Consider the following 15698-nt stretch of genomic DNA (forward strand, 5'->3'; position numbering starts at 1 on the left):
GCTTTGGGTTGAAAGAACCCCGGGTAACGTGGGGGGAAGATCTTAAAACCAAGTATATTCAAGATGGAAGAGACCTGGTATAATTTCATACTGAATATACATCTAGAAAGTCTTTTTCAAAATTAGATATGTGCAAGATTTTTTTTTAAATAGATGTCTCAAGTTAAAGATCCAGAGTCCATATTTATGAACAAGGGCTGCCCAGAGGATTGAGGGGGCCCGGGGCAAAGCAATTTTGGGGTCCCCTTCCATAAAAAAAGTTGCAATACTATAGAATACTATATTCTCGTGGGGGGCCCTGCGGGGTCCGGGGCTTGGGGCAAATTGCCCCACTTGCCGCCCCCCTCTCCCCCTGGGAGGCCCTGTTATGAATGTAAAAAGTGCCCTGTTTTGACAGCTTTTAGGTGCCCACTTTTAAAAATCAGAACCATTAATATTTTCAAAAAGCCATGCCTCCCTGAATACTTTATCACTGGATGAACAACTCATGAACCTGGACTTCAATCCAAGATATATACATTTAATAATGGCCAGCTTTCACAGAGACCACAAAGATGCTTAATTAGCATACAAAACAATCAGTAATTGGCAAATGCCACAATCATTAGTTTTTCAGCCGTAAGGAGCCTGGCGCTCAAAAAGCCTTCTTAACAATTTCAAAGACCCAATAAAGTGAATGATCAGTGAAGTGAATCACTTTTTAAAGTTCATTTTTATAAACTTAGTTTTTAAAGAAGTAGGCTTTGATATATATCAAAGTAATAAAGTATGTTTAACTAAGACGTTTGAGGGGTTCTTTTTTCTGTCCATTTATTCAAACCTGTCATCCTGAAGAGTCAAGAGACAACAAGTGGATAAAACAAAAGAAGCTCTTGTGACTAAATATGTTTATATTTAATGCTGTAAACACAGAATGAGAGATGCTAATTAATACATTTGCATAGGTAACTAAGATGTTTCTAAAAAATGTAGTTCAAACCAGATTAACATTTTAACAGCTGACACTGACACAGGTTTATATAAATTAATGATACAAATAATTTTCTTTTAATAAACAGTCTGTTTTCAGGACTAAACCATGAAAGATAATGCTTGAACAATTAAGATCCTCTGGCACCTTGCTCTATAGTTTTAATTTCCCCAATTACACTTCACAATGCACCAGGGATTAGTCCACAACTCTCACAATAATGCAAAGTGTCTGAGTCCTCTTGAACAAAAATAATTCTGAGCCACAGATGGGCCTAACTCAGCACTCTTACATTGCTGTAACCACTCTGAGGATCAAACAAGTTATACCTGTATAAGGAAATGGAGAATTAGGCCCCAAGACACAGCTCAAATATCTGATTCAAGCCCCTACTAAAGACAGGATATTAACTAGGTGGACACTTTATTTGATCCACTGTGGTCATTTTTAACCGTCCTACAAAGGATATTTCTGTGCGCGCGCGCGTGTGTGCGCGCACACGCGCGCTCCCTCTTTGTGGAATGCAACCTACAGATAAGTAACTGTTGAAGATTAAGATTAAGTAGTCTGTTCTGCTCAATTAAATTAATTGTATATTGTTTTTCTCTGAATTAAGTATGTTTTTTTTTTAAAATGAGGTCCTGAAACCTCTTCCACAACACTAAATACATTAAGACCTTTCTTAGTGACCATCCAATGTTCAAAAACAAGACACTGCCCAATGGGGGAAGAGAGGGAGGAGTCTAACTTTAAAAAGCAGTGACAGTGTCCTAAGTAATTAGTTCTGGGGATAAGGAGTTAGGATTTGGGGGTCCTACAGCAGATTCTACCACCAGCTTGCTTTGTGACCTTGAAGAAAGCTCATCACCCAGGTCATCTCAAAGATATTAACACCTATCCAACTTCAACCAGATCAGTGGATGCTAGATGCTGGGAAGTTACAAAGTATTTAAGGGTGGAAAATACCTGTACTTGGAAACCTTGCTAGATACTTTAAAGAAATGACAAACTAGATGTGTCTTACTGGAAAGGGTCCTTTCAGTACTTTTTGCCTTATATAAACAGTACCACAGTTTAGTACATTTCTCATTCTTATTTTACCCTTGATGTGCATATCAAACAAACACTGGGGAAAGTCTAGGGTAGCATTTAATTAAACTAAAAAAGCTGGAACATTGTGGTAGCCCTAACTTCCATTTTAACTTCAAAATCCACTATTTCACAAAAGAACCATTGTTCCATTTAACGTTAGCAACACTCACTCGCCCATCCACCTGCACTTCCTGCAGCCTTCAGTATATCAACCTCCATGGACTTTTCTGCCACTTAGTCTTCCGCTCTCACCTCTTTCTTCCCTCATTTCTGTAAATTCACTGGGTTGATCCCTCCACTCTTCTCTCTTTCCCACCCTTGGCTCCCATGCCCCCCACTCTCTTACATGACAAAGTCCATACCACTAACCCACAGCTCTCAACATCCACACTTTTATTTTTTTTGGGGGGGGGGGGGGATTAAGAGTTCAGAACAAACCTAACCCACCACGGGTGCTGCAAATAGCTAATAACTAAATAATACCTGTAGTGCTGTGAAACAAAGGTAACATATCCACTTTCATTAATCAACAAGGACTATGCATAAAATGACACTGATCTAAAACTTTATCAGCTTGTAAAGGCTTCTTTTCCCCCTTGATGTAGGGGTTTGTCTATACTTACGCGCTGGTTCGGCGGCAGGCAATCGAACTTCTGGGTTTGATTTATCGCATCTTGTCTGGACGTGATAAATCGAACCCAGAAGTGCTCCCCATCGACTCCAGTAATCCTGCTCGGCGCGCGGAGTACGCGGAGTCGACGGGGGAGCCTGCCTGCCTTGTCTGGACTGCGGTAAGTTCGAACTAAGGTACGTCGACTTCAGCTACGTTATTCACGTAGCTGAAGTTGCGTATCTTAGTTCGAATTGGGGAGTTAGTGTAAACCAGGCCTAAGTAACATTTTTGTACTATAAATCACAGTAAAATAAAACGTTTGCATTATTTTTCAGGGTTTCCATCATTCATGCGCTGTGACTGACCTTAGTTGTAAAGTTCTCACACAGTCCTTTAATTTTTAATATAACTATTTACCCAGACACATTTGTAGGGAAGGATGTAAAAAAGCCAGCTAAAAACATCTTAGCTATTCTTTCCTGGCAATTTAATCAACCAGTTTCCTCCAAAAGTGGTACTCCTCAATACACTACTTGTTTTAAATTGCTCAGACTCAACACACATTGCAATGCCTGAAAATAGCCTCAGCTAAAAATCACAGCTGAAGTCCACCGGGGAAACCAGCACCCCATTTCAGAAGTTACCATGGTTTTTATGCAACTTGACAAAATATGTAAACACTTATTTGAAAGTTTCCTGGAAGTTAGGTAATTTGGTGGGAAAAAAACCTTTTCAAGAGCCATGTCAGTACTTTTCAGAGCAATCTGTATGAATTAAAGACCGGAAGCCTGATAGAGGCATCAACCCTCCCACCCTACAAATCAATAGTGAACCAGTGTGGACACTGTAGTAAACATTTATTTTAAAGGCAACTTAAAAATCCTGTATTCTACAGATACAATTAAACTCCCTTCCTTCCAAATGTAGTGTCATTGTCATGTGATAAACTGCATTTATTCTGACTGACACACCACACCTGTGCTCTAGCTACTAATCCAGCTTTTCTGAACTTGTTATAACAGCTCAACTCCGAGAGAAGCTTTACATCAGATGCTCTGATGATTAAGTCATTCACCTGGGAATCCAGAGATCAGAGTTTTATTCCTATCTAAGCAAATAGATACAGGAGTCCACCCACATGGAGCCCCATCCAATCAAAAGGTATTTGAATGGGTACAGAAGTCACTCCATGCAGAACAGCTGGAAATGTAGTTAACCGCGATAATAGAAATTTCTTTTCTGATTTCCCAATTTTAGGAGGTAATTTGTTTTCTTTATGGAATATATAAATACATTTCTTATCTTTAAGGAACAAATTACTTCTCCTGGATTAAGGATTTTAAATCCTCAAATAAATATAATCCAAAGAAGCACTGGGATCCAGATCTGTCTCCATTCTCCCATCTATAAAAGTAGGTCATTTAATCGCCTGATTTTCAGCACAGTCCTAACCAAGACTTCATGTTTGTACCTGAATCTATTTGTGGTGTAGCAAGTATTTACATAGCAGAATAACATTAAACTGCACCTACAAATTAGATACTTATATATAGGGCCCTACCAAATTCATGGTCCATTTTGGTCAATTTCACAGGCATAGGATTTTAAAAATAGTAAATTTCATGATTTCAGCTCTTTAAATCTGAAATTTCACAGTGTTGCCAACTGTGAAGGCAGCAGTGCAGAAGTAAATGTGGCATGGTATGGTATTGCCACCCTTACTTCTATGCTGCTGCTGGCGGGACACTACCTTCAAAGCTAGATGTCTCACCAGTAGCCGTTGCTCTCCGGCCACCCAGCTCTGAAGACAGCGCAGAAGTAAGGGTGGCAATACCATGACTCCCCTACCTTGTTAACCCTCCCTCAACTCTCTTTTGAGTCAGGACCCCCATTTTGAGAAATGCCGGTCTCCCCCATGAAATCTGTATAATACAGTATGAAAGTACACAAAAGACCAGATTTCATAGTCAGTGACCTGTTTTTCATGGCCGTGAATTTGATAGGGCCCCACTTATATATAAGTGATAGCCATTGAGCCCCCTAAATACAGGTAGATGAAGAGCTGTGGCTGTAGACTGAAGGGGAAAATAAACAAAAAAAAGAACCCTTCAGTTTTAAAACTCTGCCCCCATATGCTTAAGCATTAATACCTGCAGCTTTGCCAGTATTGTCACCTAATCAGAATCTTGCAAACTGAAGTAGGATTACACCAGGTTAGCACTTAAATTGGGAGACCACCAAGAAAAACTCAGTGCTGCAAGGAATGGTCTTTCCTTTAACTCACTACTGAATAAATGCTACAAGGACCTGCAGGCGCTCATATGACACAAAACATAGGTCCCAGCAATTTATGATCATTAAGATCCAACCACACTTTTTACAAGAGCAGTGTTCTGGCTGAATTCTATGTCAGGTAATTATACTCCACCTATTTAGATTTCCCTGCCGTTTCAGATAGACACATTTCACTAGCAGGTGTTTTGTTTCTTGTGATATCCATCCCCTATCTACTTCACTGGAGTGTTGTGAGGATTAACTACTTAAAGCCTCTTGAGTATTTGGAAGTCCTTGAATGAAAGTTATCACACAAATGCAAACTAGATTTTTAACAACACTGCCAAAGGGCTTCTTACATTTTAATAAGCTGAAAGTCCCCTCAAACTACTCCAAATTCATCTTTCCCCATTTTCAGGAAGGTAATTAACTGACTCTCTGAATTTAAATTTTGAAGATGGCATTAATTTTGTTTCAAACTACAGCTTCCATGGTAATTTTGAAAGATTGCTATCCAGGATCCTATATTTATTATGTAGCTAAATTTATGCTCTGAAAGGTGGGCCACAGCCAAAAGGGGGAACTTCCTCTCATGAAAATGGGATGGTAGCATTCAGTTTCCCCTAGTTATGTTGTCACCACTAAAAGGTCACATCTGCTAAAAGAAAGCAACAGAAACCTCATGGTGGTTGCACCTCTACTGGAAAATTACAATTCCTAATTCTCCATCATTGCTACCACTGGTAATTTACCACCAATGCTATTCTGCAAGTCCTAATTTTATTAATGTGGACAAGGACAGTCTGTGCTTGAGGAGGAAAGTGAAGTAGAAAGGAGAGTGTAATGTGATGTGCTTATTGTTAAAATTCATTCAGTGTGTAGATGTTAAATCTTAACGCACCGACAAAAACTTTAAGGTGATCCAGATAGATATATTCTGCACTTGTATTTGTATTACTGTTGCACTTAGGGGCCCTAGTCAGGATCAGAACCCCATTGTGCTGAGCACTGTATAAAACTAGGGTTACCATATTTAAAAAATAAAAAAAAAAAGAGTACACTCCACAGGCCCTGGCCCCGCCCCTTTCTCACCCCCGGCCCCACCCCACCCCAACTCCGCCCCTTCCCCAAAGTCCCCGCCCTAACTCCCTCTCCTCCCTCCCAGCCACGTGAAAAGGGCTGCCCGACCGCTACCGGCTTCAAGGTTTGCTGGGCAGCCTCCAGACCCTGCGCCCCCAGCCGGCGCTTCCCCAGCGCAGCTGGAGCCCGGGAGGGGAAGCGCCCAGCCAGGGGCGCAAGGTCTGGAGGCTGCTCAGCAAACCGTCAAGCCGGTAGCGCTCGGGCTTCGGGCAGCCCCTATGCCTCCGGACCCTGCGCCCCCGGCCGGGCACTTCTCCTCCCCGGCTCCAGCTGCTCTGCTCCTCCCGATTCTTCGGCTCTGTTTAAGAGCCAAGTTGCCCGAGCCAGCGCTACCGGCTTCGGGCAGCCCCCTTGCCTCGGGACCCTGCGCCGCCAGAGCAGAGCAGCTGGAGCCCGGGAAGGGAAGTGCCCGTCCGGCGGCGCAGGGTCCGGAGGCACGGGGGCTGCCCGAAGCCGGTAGCGCTGGCTCGGGCAGCTTGGCTCTTAAATAGAGCCAAAGTCTGAGTCCGGGGAGGAGCAGAGCAGCCGCGGGAGAGGAAGTGCCCGGCCGGTATTTTTCCCGGACATGTTCGGCTTTTTGGCAATTCCCCCCGGACGGGGGTTTGATTGCCGAAAAGCCGGACATGGCCGGGAAAAACCGGACGTATGGTAACCCTAATAAAACACAGAATAGTAAGGCCGTCCCCTGCTCTAAAGAGCTCACAATTTAAGGATAAGACAATAGATAGATGGCTACTGCTAGGGGAATCCAAGAAAACAATATTAGTCAGCATGATAGGCAGTGGTCTCAGGACAACAGCAAGGCTGCTAGTTTTGTAGGAATAACAGAAAAAGAAGTTTTGAGGAGGAATTTGGAGGATAATTGGTTTTGGAGATGTTTACAAGCTGATATACTCTCTCTCTCAAATCCTGATTAAAGTATGTGTTAAAGTTTCTTTATTTTATATACAATAGGGTTTGGTAACTTCAGCAAATCTACTTATAGTGGCTGCAGCATTTTTGGGGAGCATCTGGAGTCGAACTATCTTTCATTTTGTCTTCTCCTCAGAAGAGCTGCATTAGGCTACCCAATTGTAACAATGAATAAGAAATGAGAACACTGCAGGGCTTGCATCAGGCACAAGAAACTGTTCAAGAGCCCCGTTGTCTGGGGGCCTGCAATCCTGTTCTGACTTTGCAGCACTCTCCAAATGAGACCAAGGAATGCAGCAAACCAGTGTTCTTTCCCTAATGTCAGGCTGGGGTCCCCATTCTAGGTAAGACTCCACAAAGTTCACAGCTGGTACAATCCTTGAGTTCATTACGTTCATATGGCAACTTGTTTTACTGATACTGTCAGACTGGCTCCATGCTTTCAATAATAAAAATAAAAGAGGCGACAAAAGCAACAAAACAACAACAAAATTCTCCCAAACCAGTTGCCTTCAATAAATGGAAGAGACAAACAAGTTTTAAGAATGGTTGTTTCAAAAAGATGCAACTTCTGGGAACTTTACTCTTTTTAAATGTGTTCCATCCAGTCTGTTACAATTCAGCTTCACAACTAGCAGTTCTTTCTAAGGCAGCAAAGGGCACATTGACTGATGGCATTCAAGTACCAGTATTTATATATGCAACGATTTTTGATGCAGCAATGATCGGTTGATGTTGTTTGAAACGGAATATTTTGCTGGAAGACAAAGTGTCCCATTACATAGATGCTGCCATAGTGCCTGATCTTGGCTTTGGAAGCAACAAATTAAAAATGTATAGGAATCAATGACAGGTTATAATGCATCTCAATTCTGTGAGATGCAAGACAATAGCTATTCTCATACAAAAGGAATCGCTTGCAATGCTGTTATTTTGAAGTATTTTACAGAAAATATTGAAGCATGATATGAACATTTTAAGTTACATAGGCTCAGGTACATTGTATATTAATTGCCAAAATATGTATTAATGTATCAGAAAGGCTTTTAAGTTTGAAAAGAGAAGATAAGGTATATGACTTACACAATTTGACTTTTATCTATTAAACGCAATTACTGGTAATACATTGTTAGTTACCACTAAATCTCTTTACAGTACTGAAACAATACATGGCAGAGAAAAAATAATTGAGCTTACTAAAATAAATCTAAAAAAAAAAATACAAATGCCTCAATATTAAAGGAACACAAACAAAATAAAAATAAAATAAATCAGCTATGGTTAGCAGTAAAAAACAAGGGAAAAAAATCTATGTTCATTTTGTTTACTTTATGCATTCAACAGCACTTTGTATAGTGTCAGTTTTACGATTTCTCCTGTAAAGTCAATCTCGTCAATCCTAGCTCCCTGATTTAATAAAAAAAAAGAAAAAAAAAAAAGAAGAAGGACGACATACTATTTAAAAGACCCTGGATTCATTTTTTCTTTTCTTTCCCCCGTACCTCCCTCAGGGAACTGATGGGCAGGATCCCCTGGGAGAATAACATGAAGGGGAAAGGAGTCCAGGAGAGCTGGCTATATTTTAAAGAATCCTTATTGTGGTTGCAGGAACAAACCATCCCGATGTGTAGAAAGAATAGTAAATATGGCAGGCTACCAGCTTGGCTTAACAGTGAAATCCTTGCTGATCTTAAACACAAAAAAGAAGCTTACAAGAAGTGGAAGAATGGACAAATGACCAGGGAAGAGTATAAAAATATTGCTCAGGAATGCAGGAGCGAAATCAGGAAGGCCAAATCACACTTGGAGTTGCAGCTAGCACAGGATGTTAAGAGTAACAAGAAGGGTTTCTTCAGATATGTTAGCAACAAGAAGGTGGTCAAGGAAAGTGTGGACCCCTTACTGAATGAGGGAGGCAACCTAGTGACAGAGGATGTGGAAAAAGCTAATGTACTCAATGCTTTTTTTGACTCTTTCTTTACGAACAAGGTCAGCTCCCAGATTGCTGCACTGGGCAGCACAATATGGGGAGGAGGTAACCAGCCCTCTGTGGAGAAAGAAGTGGTTCGGGACTATTTAGAAAAACTGGACGAACACAAGTCCATGGGGCCGAATGCGCTGCATCTGAGGGTGCTAAAGGAGTTGGCGGATGTGATTGCAGAGCTATTGGCCATTATCTTTGAAAACTCATGGCGATCGGGGGAGGTCCTGGATGACTGGAAAAAGGCTAATGTAATGCCCATCTTTAAAAAAGGGAAGGAGGAGGATTCAGGGAACTAAAGGCCAGTCAGCCTCACCTCAGTCCCTGGAAAAGTCATAGAGTAGGTCCTCAAGGAATCAATTCTGAAGCACTTAGAGGAGAGGAAAGTGATCAGGAACAGTCAGCATGGATTCACCAAGGGCAAGTCATGCCTGACTAACGTAATTGCCTTCTATGAGGAGATAACTGGCTCTGTGGATGAGGGGAAAGCAATAACATGTTATTCCTCGACTTTTGCAAAGCTTTTGATACCGTCTCCCACAGTATTCTTGCCAGCAAGTTAAAGAAGTATGGACTGGATGAATGGACTATAAGGTTGATAGAAAGCTGGCTAGATCATCGGGCTCAACGAGTAGTGATCAATGGCTCTATGTCTAGTTGGCAGCCGATATCAAGCAAAGTGCCCCAAGGGTCAGTCCTGGGGCCAGTTTTCTTCAAAATCTTCATTAACGATCTGGAGGATGGCATGGATTGCATCCTCAGCAAGTTTGCAGATGACACTAAACTGGGAAGAGTGGTAGATTCACTGCAAGGTAGGGATAGGATACAGAGGGACCTAGACCAATTAGAGGATTGGGCCAAAAGAAATCTGATGAGGTTCAACAAGGACAAGTGCAGAGTCCTGCACTTAGGAAGGAAGAATCCCATGCACTGCTACAGACTAGGGACTGAGCGGCTAGGCAGCAGTTCTGCAGAAAAGGACCTAGGGGTTACAGTGGACAAGGAGCTGAATAGAAGTCAACAGTGTGCCCTTGTTGCCAAGAAGGTTAATGGCATTATGTGCTGTATAAGTAGGAGCACTGCCAGCAGATCGAGGGAAGTGATCATTCCCCTCTATTTGGCATTGGTGAGGCCTCATCTGGAGTACTGTGTCCAGTTTTTGGACCCACACTACATAGAGGATGTGGAAAAATTTTAAAGAGTCCAGCGGATGGCAACACAAAATTATTAGGGGGGCTGGAGCACATGACTTATGAGAAGAGGCTGAGGGAACTGGGATTATTTAGTTTGCAGAAGAGAAGAATGAGGGGGGATTTGATAGCTGCTTTCAGCTACCTGAAAGGGAGTTCCAAAGGGGATGGATCTAGACTGTTTTGAGTGGTACCAGATGACAGAACAAGGAGTAATGGTCTCAAGTTGCAGTGGGGGCGGTTTAGGCTGGATATTAGGAAAAACTTTTTCACTAGGAAGGTGGTGAAGCACTGGAATGGGTTACCTAGGGAGGTGGTGGAATCTCCTCCTCAGAGGTTTTTAAGGTCAGGCTTGACAAAGCCCTGGCTGGGATGATTTCGTTAGGGATTGGTCCTGCGTTGAGCAGGGGGTTGGACTAGATGACCTCCTGAGGTCCCTTCCAACCCTAATATTCTATGATTAGAGCCCATGAACTACTACATGTATTGTTATCTTGGTTCTACAGTGCACTGATTACACTTTTCTGATGTAGAGTAGGAAAGAGTTGTTTTCATGTACTGGTGTTCATGTTTAATGCTGCATTCTGCCTAATAAAGGACTAATTTTACTTTATAGATTTGTTATAAGCACAAAATACCCTCTACAGAAAGAGCCCAATCCCACACTATCCCACAAAGGAATTACACCTCTTCCCATGTGTTGAGAGGAAAGACAAGCCCCATGGAATGGACTTGAAATGCGAGACTTGAAGGAGCTGACAGCTGTGGCCTATTAAACGAAAACCATAAAAGGCTCCTGGGATCCGTTGAATTTCCTCGTGGAAATGGAACATAGCACCGAGTACTGAAACCTACAGCTGGGTCCAGTGGTGCCCTATTTATGACTCTCATTGCCCAGGAGCTGTTTAAACAAATCCTGCTTGGGGGGGAGAGGGGGGGCTTTGTGGTTATACAAACTATATTGCCTGGAAAAAGTTTGTGTTTAGCTTCTCCACCACAAGAGCAGACTAGAACTAGTCTTTTTGCACCAAAGTCAATGGGAGACTCAGTGGTAAGTACAAGGCTGGATACCAAGTATTTGTAGGATTGGTTCCATACAGGTATCTTTAATAAAAAGGTTCCACACTTAAAAAAAAATACCATAAATATCAATTTATATATTCCCCCCCCTCAAACTGATGCAGAATAAGATTTTTGAGGCCTCTTACCAGTTAGAAAGGAAACTATTAAGAAAGAATCAGAGGAGTAGCGTTGTTAGTCTGTATCCACAAAAACAACGAGGAGTAGGTGGCACCTTAAAGACTAACAGATTTATTTGGGCATAAGCTTTCATGGGTAAAAAACCCACTTCTTCAGATGCATGGAGTGAAAGTTACAGATGCAGGCATAAATATACTGACACATGAAGAGAAGGGAGTTGCCCTACAAGTGGAGAGCCGGTGTTGACAGAGCCAAGCAGAATGTACATTCAAACCCACACTGTTTTACTATCTTATGGAGTATATATTACAACACAGAGATAAGAGGAATTTCAGCCAGAATTTATCATGGATAAGTACTGCCCTCTGCTGCACTGCTTAGGATTTTGCAGTGGAAAAACTAAATTAAGTCCCCAGTGTAAGGATTTTCATGTGAATCTGAGTTGCAGAACAGGGCCTTTATTTTCTGCAGCCCTTCATGCATACTGTATCCGAAAATGTTTTACAGGTTCACAATACAAACAGCAAATGGACACAAAACAAGAAGCAAATACAAAGGAGAATAAATGTTTTGGTACAAAGATATTTTGTTAAAGCTTCATGCTAGCTTTCAAACATTAATTTAAATCTGATAAAAATGAAATGAACACGAACTGGGGTCCATCCAGGAAATAAGTAAAACAGAGCATTAGGTCAGAGATTCATTCCATATCAAAATTCATACTCTGCATTAATGCTTAAGTGCATCATTTAACAAAATCAGAGTTTATACATTGGCTCAGTTTTCTTTCCAGCCATTTAATGTTGTTTTCTGTTGATTGCTGTGTTTTAATTTAACAAAGGTTTTAATTTAACAACAGTGATACCAGTTTCACCTTTAGAAGTAACAACAAATGATAATGTAATTATGAGAGAGGGGCTTTGGGTAAATGTCAAATTCCAGATGGTGGGTATTTATTGAATGTAAGGAAGTTAAATCAAGATCTTTCAACAGCGATTTTCAACCGGTCGGTGGACCCCTGGGAATATGCAGACTATGTCTAAGGTTTCCAAAGGGGTCCATGCCTCTATTCAAATTTTTTTAAGGGGTCTGCAAATGAAAAAAAAAAGGTTGAAAACCATTGTCTTACAACACTCTTCCAGACACAAGTAATTTGGAAACTCTTCAGACTTGTTAAACTTAATGTAGATACCAGATTATCATAAATGGTGTGTGACTAACTCAAGTTACCTAAAGTTCAGTCAAGACCATGGACCTACATTTTATTTGCCATAAATTGAAATGTGTAAAGACATCGTAACTGGTTTTGTCCCCAAATCCTTTTACTACATCAGCCTGTTTGAGGTCTAATAAAATAACATAGTATGTATGTGTTTCTGCTAATTATGTCTTTATACTCATAATAAAATATTATCAGGTGGACTTAGAGAGTCAGGCTGGAAAAATGTTATGTAATTAGGGAAATTATAAATTAAATGCTGGAAGCCTCACATTCTTCAGTAAACAAATCTGACATACTGGAACGCTAGCTAAATCTCTGCAATTCAAGAACTGTGTTTGACCAGATTCAGGGCAACAACTAAGAAATAAAACAATATATTTATTCATATCACACACGTTCCAACTTCACAAACCTTGACAACTATGAAAATGGGGTGCTAATTGTGACCGGCTATGGTTAAGGTTGCATGACACTTCCCATAGTAATGTCACTTCCAACTGTTTGCAGCTTTAGAAAATTATTACCTTTCAGGCTCAAAATCTCAATGCTAGGCTTACGTCCAAGGAACATTTTATTGGGGGGGGGAGGGGAGAGAGAGAGAGAATAAGAAAATGTTCCTCTGTTTGAATGTATGACAAAAAGTACTCTTTCCTCATAATAAAATAGTTCAACTTTATAGAAGTAACAATTGAAGGTAGAAAGCGGATATTTGGCTTGGAGATAGTCCTAACTGAAGTGAATGTCTTTAAGCCTTTCAGAAAATTAGCTTTGTTTTTCTGGAGTTATGAGCCTTTGAAAATCATTCTGTGAAATGCAGAACGTTTTGCATGGGTAACTCCTAAGTTCATAAAGGAGGCAGCTAAGAAGGTCATACTCTGTTAGCTGGAAAACTAAGTTACAGCTGCATGTTCCACTCCTGTCCCTATAAAAATACCCTCTCCAAGGAAGTGTGCGCACAGGTTTGGGAGTCTAGTGGTCTAAAGTTCTGTTCCCATCTCCCCAGCTGATTGGCTTTTATTCTCTGCCCTTATTTATTGAAGCCTCATACACTTTGGAAAGTAATACATACTATCCATCTTTTACAGAGAGTAACTGAAGCGAAGCTAACGTTTTCAGAATTTGCCTCTTTATTTTGGGTCCCCAATGTTAGACTAAGTATCTAAATATTCAGAGATGCTGAGTTTCTGGATCTCAGACTGACTTCAACTGTTATATAATTAACAATGCAAAGACGCTGCAATCAGGAATAGGGAGCCTTTTTGTTAAGTGTTATACAAAGAACATGTCTAAGGGTGTACTGGCTCTTTAAAGACTGCTCAAATCAAGGCCCAGTACACTCCTGTTACTGTTAAAGCCCACATCAAATGCATTCCGGGACATGCAAATTCTAGGGTGCTTAGGCTGAGAGCAAAAGCTTCTTGGAAAGGGGTTAGGACAGGGGTGGGCAAACTTTTTGGCCCGAGGGCCACATCGGGGTTGTGAAAAGGTATGAAGGGCCGGGTAGGGAAGGCTATGCCTCCCCAAACAGCCTGCCCCCTGCCCCCTATCTGCCCCCTCCCACTTTCCACCCCCTGACTGCCCCGCTCAGAACCCCTGGCCCATCCAACCCCCACTCCCTGTCCCCTGACCGCCCCCTCCCGGAACCCCCTACCCCTAACTTCCCCCTGAAACTCCACCCCCTATCCACCGCCACCCACCCCTTTTGGAATGTGGCCCTGCAAACATGGGCAGAGGAGCAGGGGCAGCCACGCAGCCAGAGAGAAGTGGTGTTTTCTCCTTTAAAGCGCCGCTTCTCTCCGGCTGGCTGCACGGCTACCCTGTGCTACTCCCGAGTTCCCCGCGTTCCCCTGACCCCTGCCTGCTCCCCTGCCCCCACAGTGTACCCTCTCCCCCCTGTGGGGGGTGCACCGGTGCTGAGCTGCCCGAGTGCCCGGCCCTGGGCCCCCTGTTGTTGACTGGTAAATCTGCCCCTGAGCCGCGCTGCCTGGCCAAAGCCAGCCATGCTGCCGACACAGCGAGCTGAGGCTGCGGGGAAAGGGGGACAGCAGGGGAGGGGCCAGGGACAGCCAGAAGCTCAGGGGCCAGGCAGGATGGCCCCACGGGTGGGATGCGGCCTGCGGGCCGTTGTTTGCCCACCTCTGGGTTAGGACCATAAGTAACCTTCTCAGAATCGGGAGAGAACATGAAGTGAAGTGACTCCAGCTGAGAGGAAACCATGGAGGGAGCCTATAGGGGAAAAAAAAAAAAGAAGAACTTGTGGAATAGCCTAAGAGGAGGGCAAGAACTCTAGGAAGGGATGTGTGTGTTTAGTAAAGAACTGCCTGTGAACCCCTGCACCATGAAAGTTTAGCAATGCACCAAGGGCTGAAGGTTTGTGGACTTCAGTTCTGTTGGACTCTTGTTTACTTCAAAAAGGGAAGAGGTAACGTTTTGCCAGAGGGCTAAACTACCCTACCAGGAAGAGTGTAATTGAGACAACGACCATGCTTAAATACAGAGAGATAAACCACTACAACTATATTATATGGTCACTGCCTCTAAGACCTTACAAGCTACAGTTATTAAGACAGATGCAACCAGTTTCACAAACAATAGGGTACAGAAGGGTAGATAGGAAGAATGAGTTTTAAAAGGATAGCTCCATATTTACAAAGGCTTGCTAGTGCACCATTTGACGAGTCCAATTCAATTGTAAACATTTTGCCTATTGTTTTTAAAACATTTGCCCATTTCCGTTTCTCTAAAACTTCTACCATTGCCTATTTCCTTTTTTAAAAAAAGTTTTGCTTATGAAAGTTTCCAGAATCTCTCTCTCTCAATTTCAACGTACAGGTTTTTTTAAACATGTATTTCAGATCATTTTTAGATCTTTGCGTGGATGATTATAACGACATGAGTTAGAAACATCGAGAAAAAATATTAAGGATTCTAGACATGTATTTAAGATTCTAGGAATTGACAGGATGACACATGGAACCACTTTTAAACCAAACAGTAGTAGAACCACAGGAACAAGCAGGGATACCTTGGTGTAATAATCAAGATTGTTGAATATCAATATAACTAGTACTAAAAAACATGTTTAAATTTGTACTGTATTTTGG

At 42.0% G+C, this 15698-nt stretch overlaps 1 protein-coding gene across 1 annotated transcript in view; it reads right to left on the minus strand.

Moving 5' to 3' along the window:
* PIK3C3 (phosphatidylinositol 3-kinase catalytic subunit type 3) overlaps window positions 1-15698 on the minus strand; it is a 142164-nt gene that overhangs the window by 38407 nt on the left and 88059 nt on the right. The gene's annotated exons all lie outside the window — the stretch shown is intronic.

Source organism: Malaclemys terrapin, chromosome 6 (genome assembly GCF_027887155.1).
Source record: "Malaclemys terrapin pileata isolate rMalTer1 chromosome 6, rMalTer1.hap1, whole genome shotgun sequence".
NCBI lineage: Eukaryota > Metazoa > Chordata > Testudines > Emydidae > Malaclemys > Malaclemys terrapin.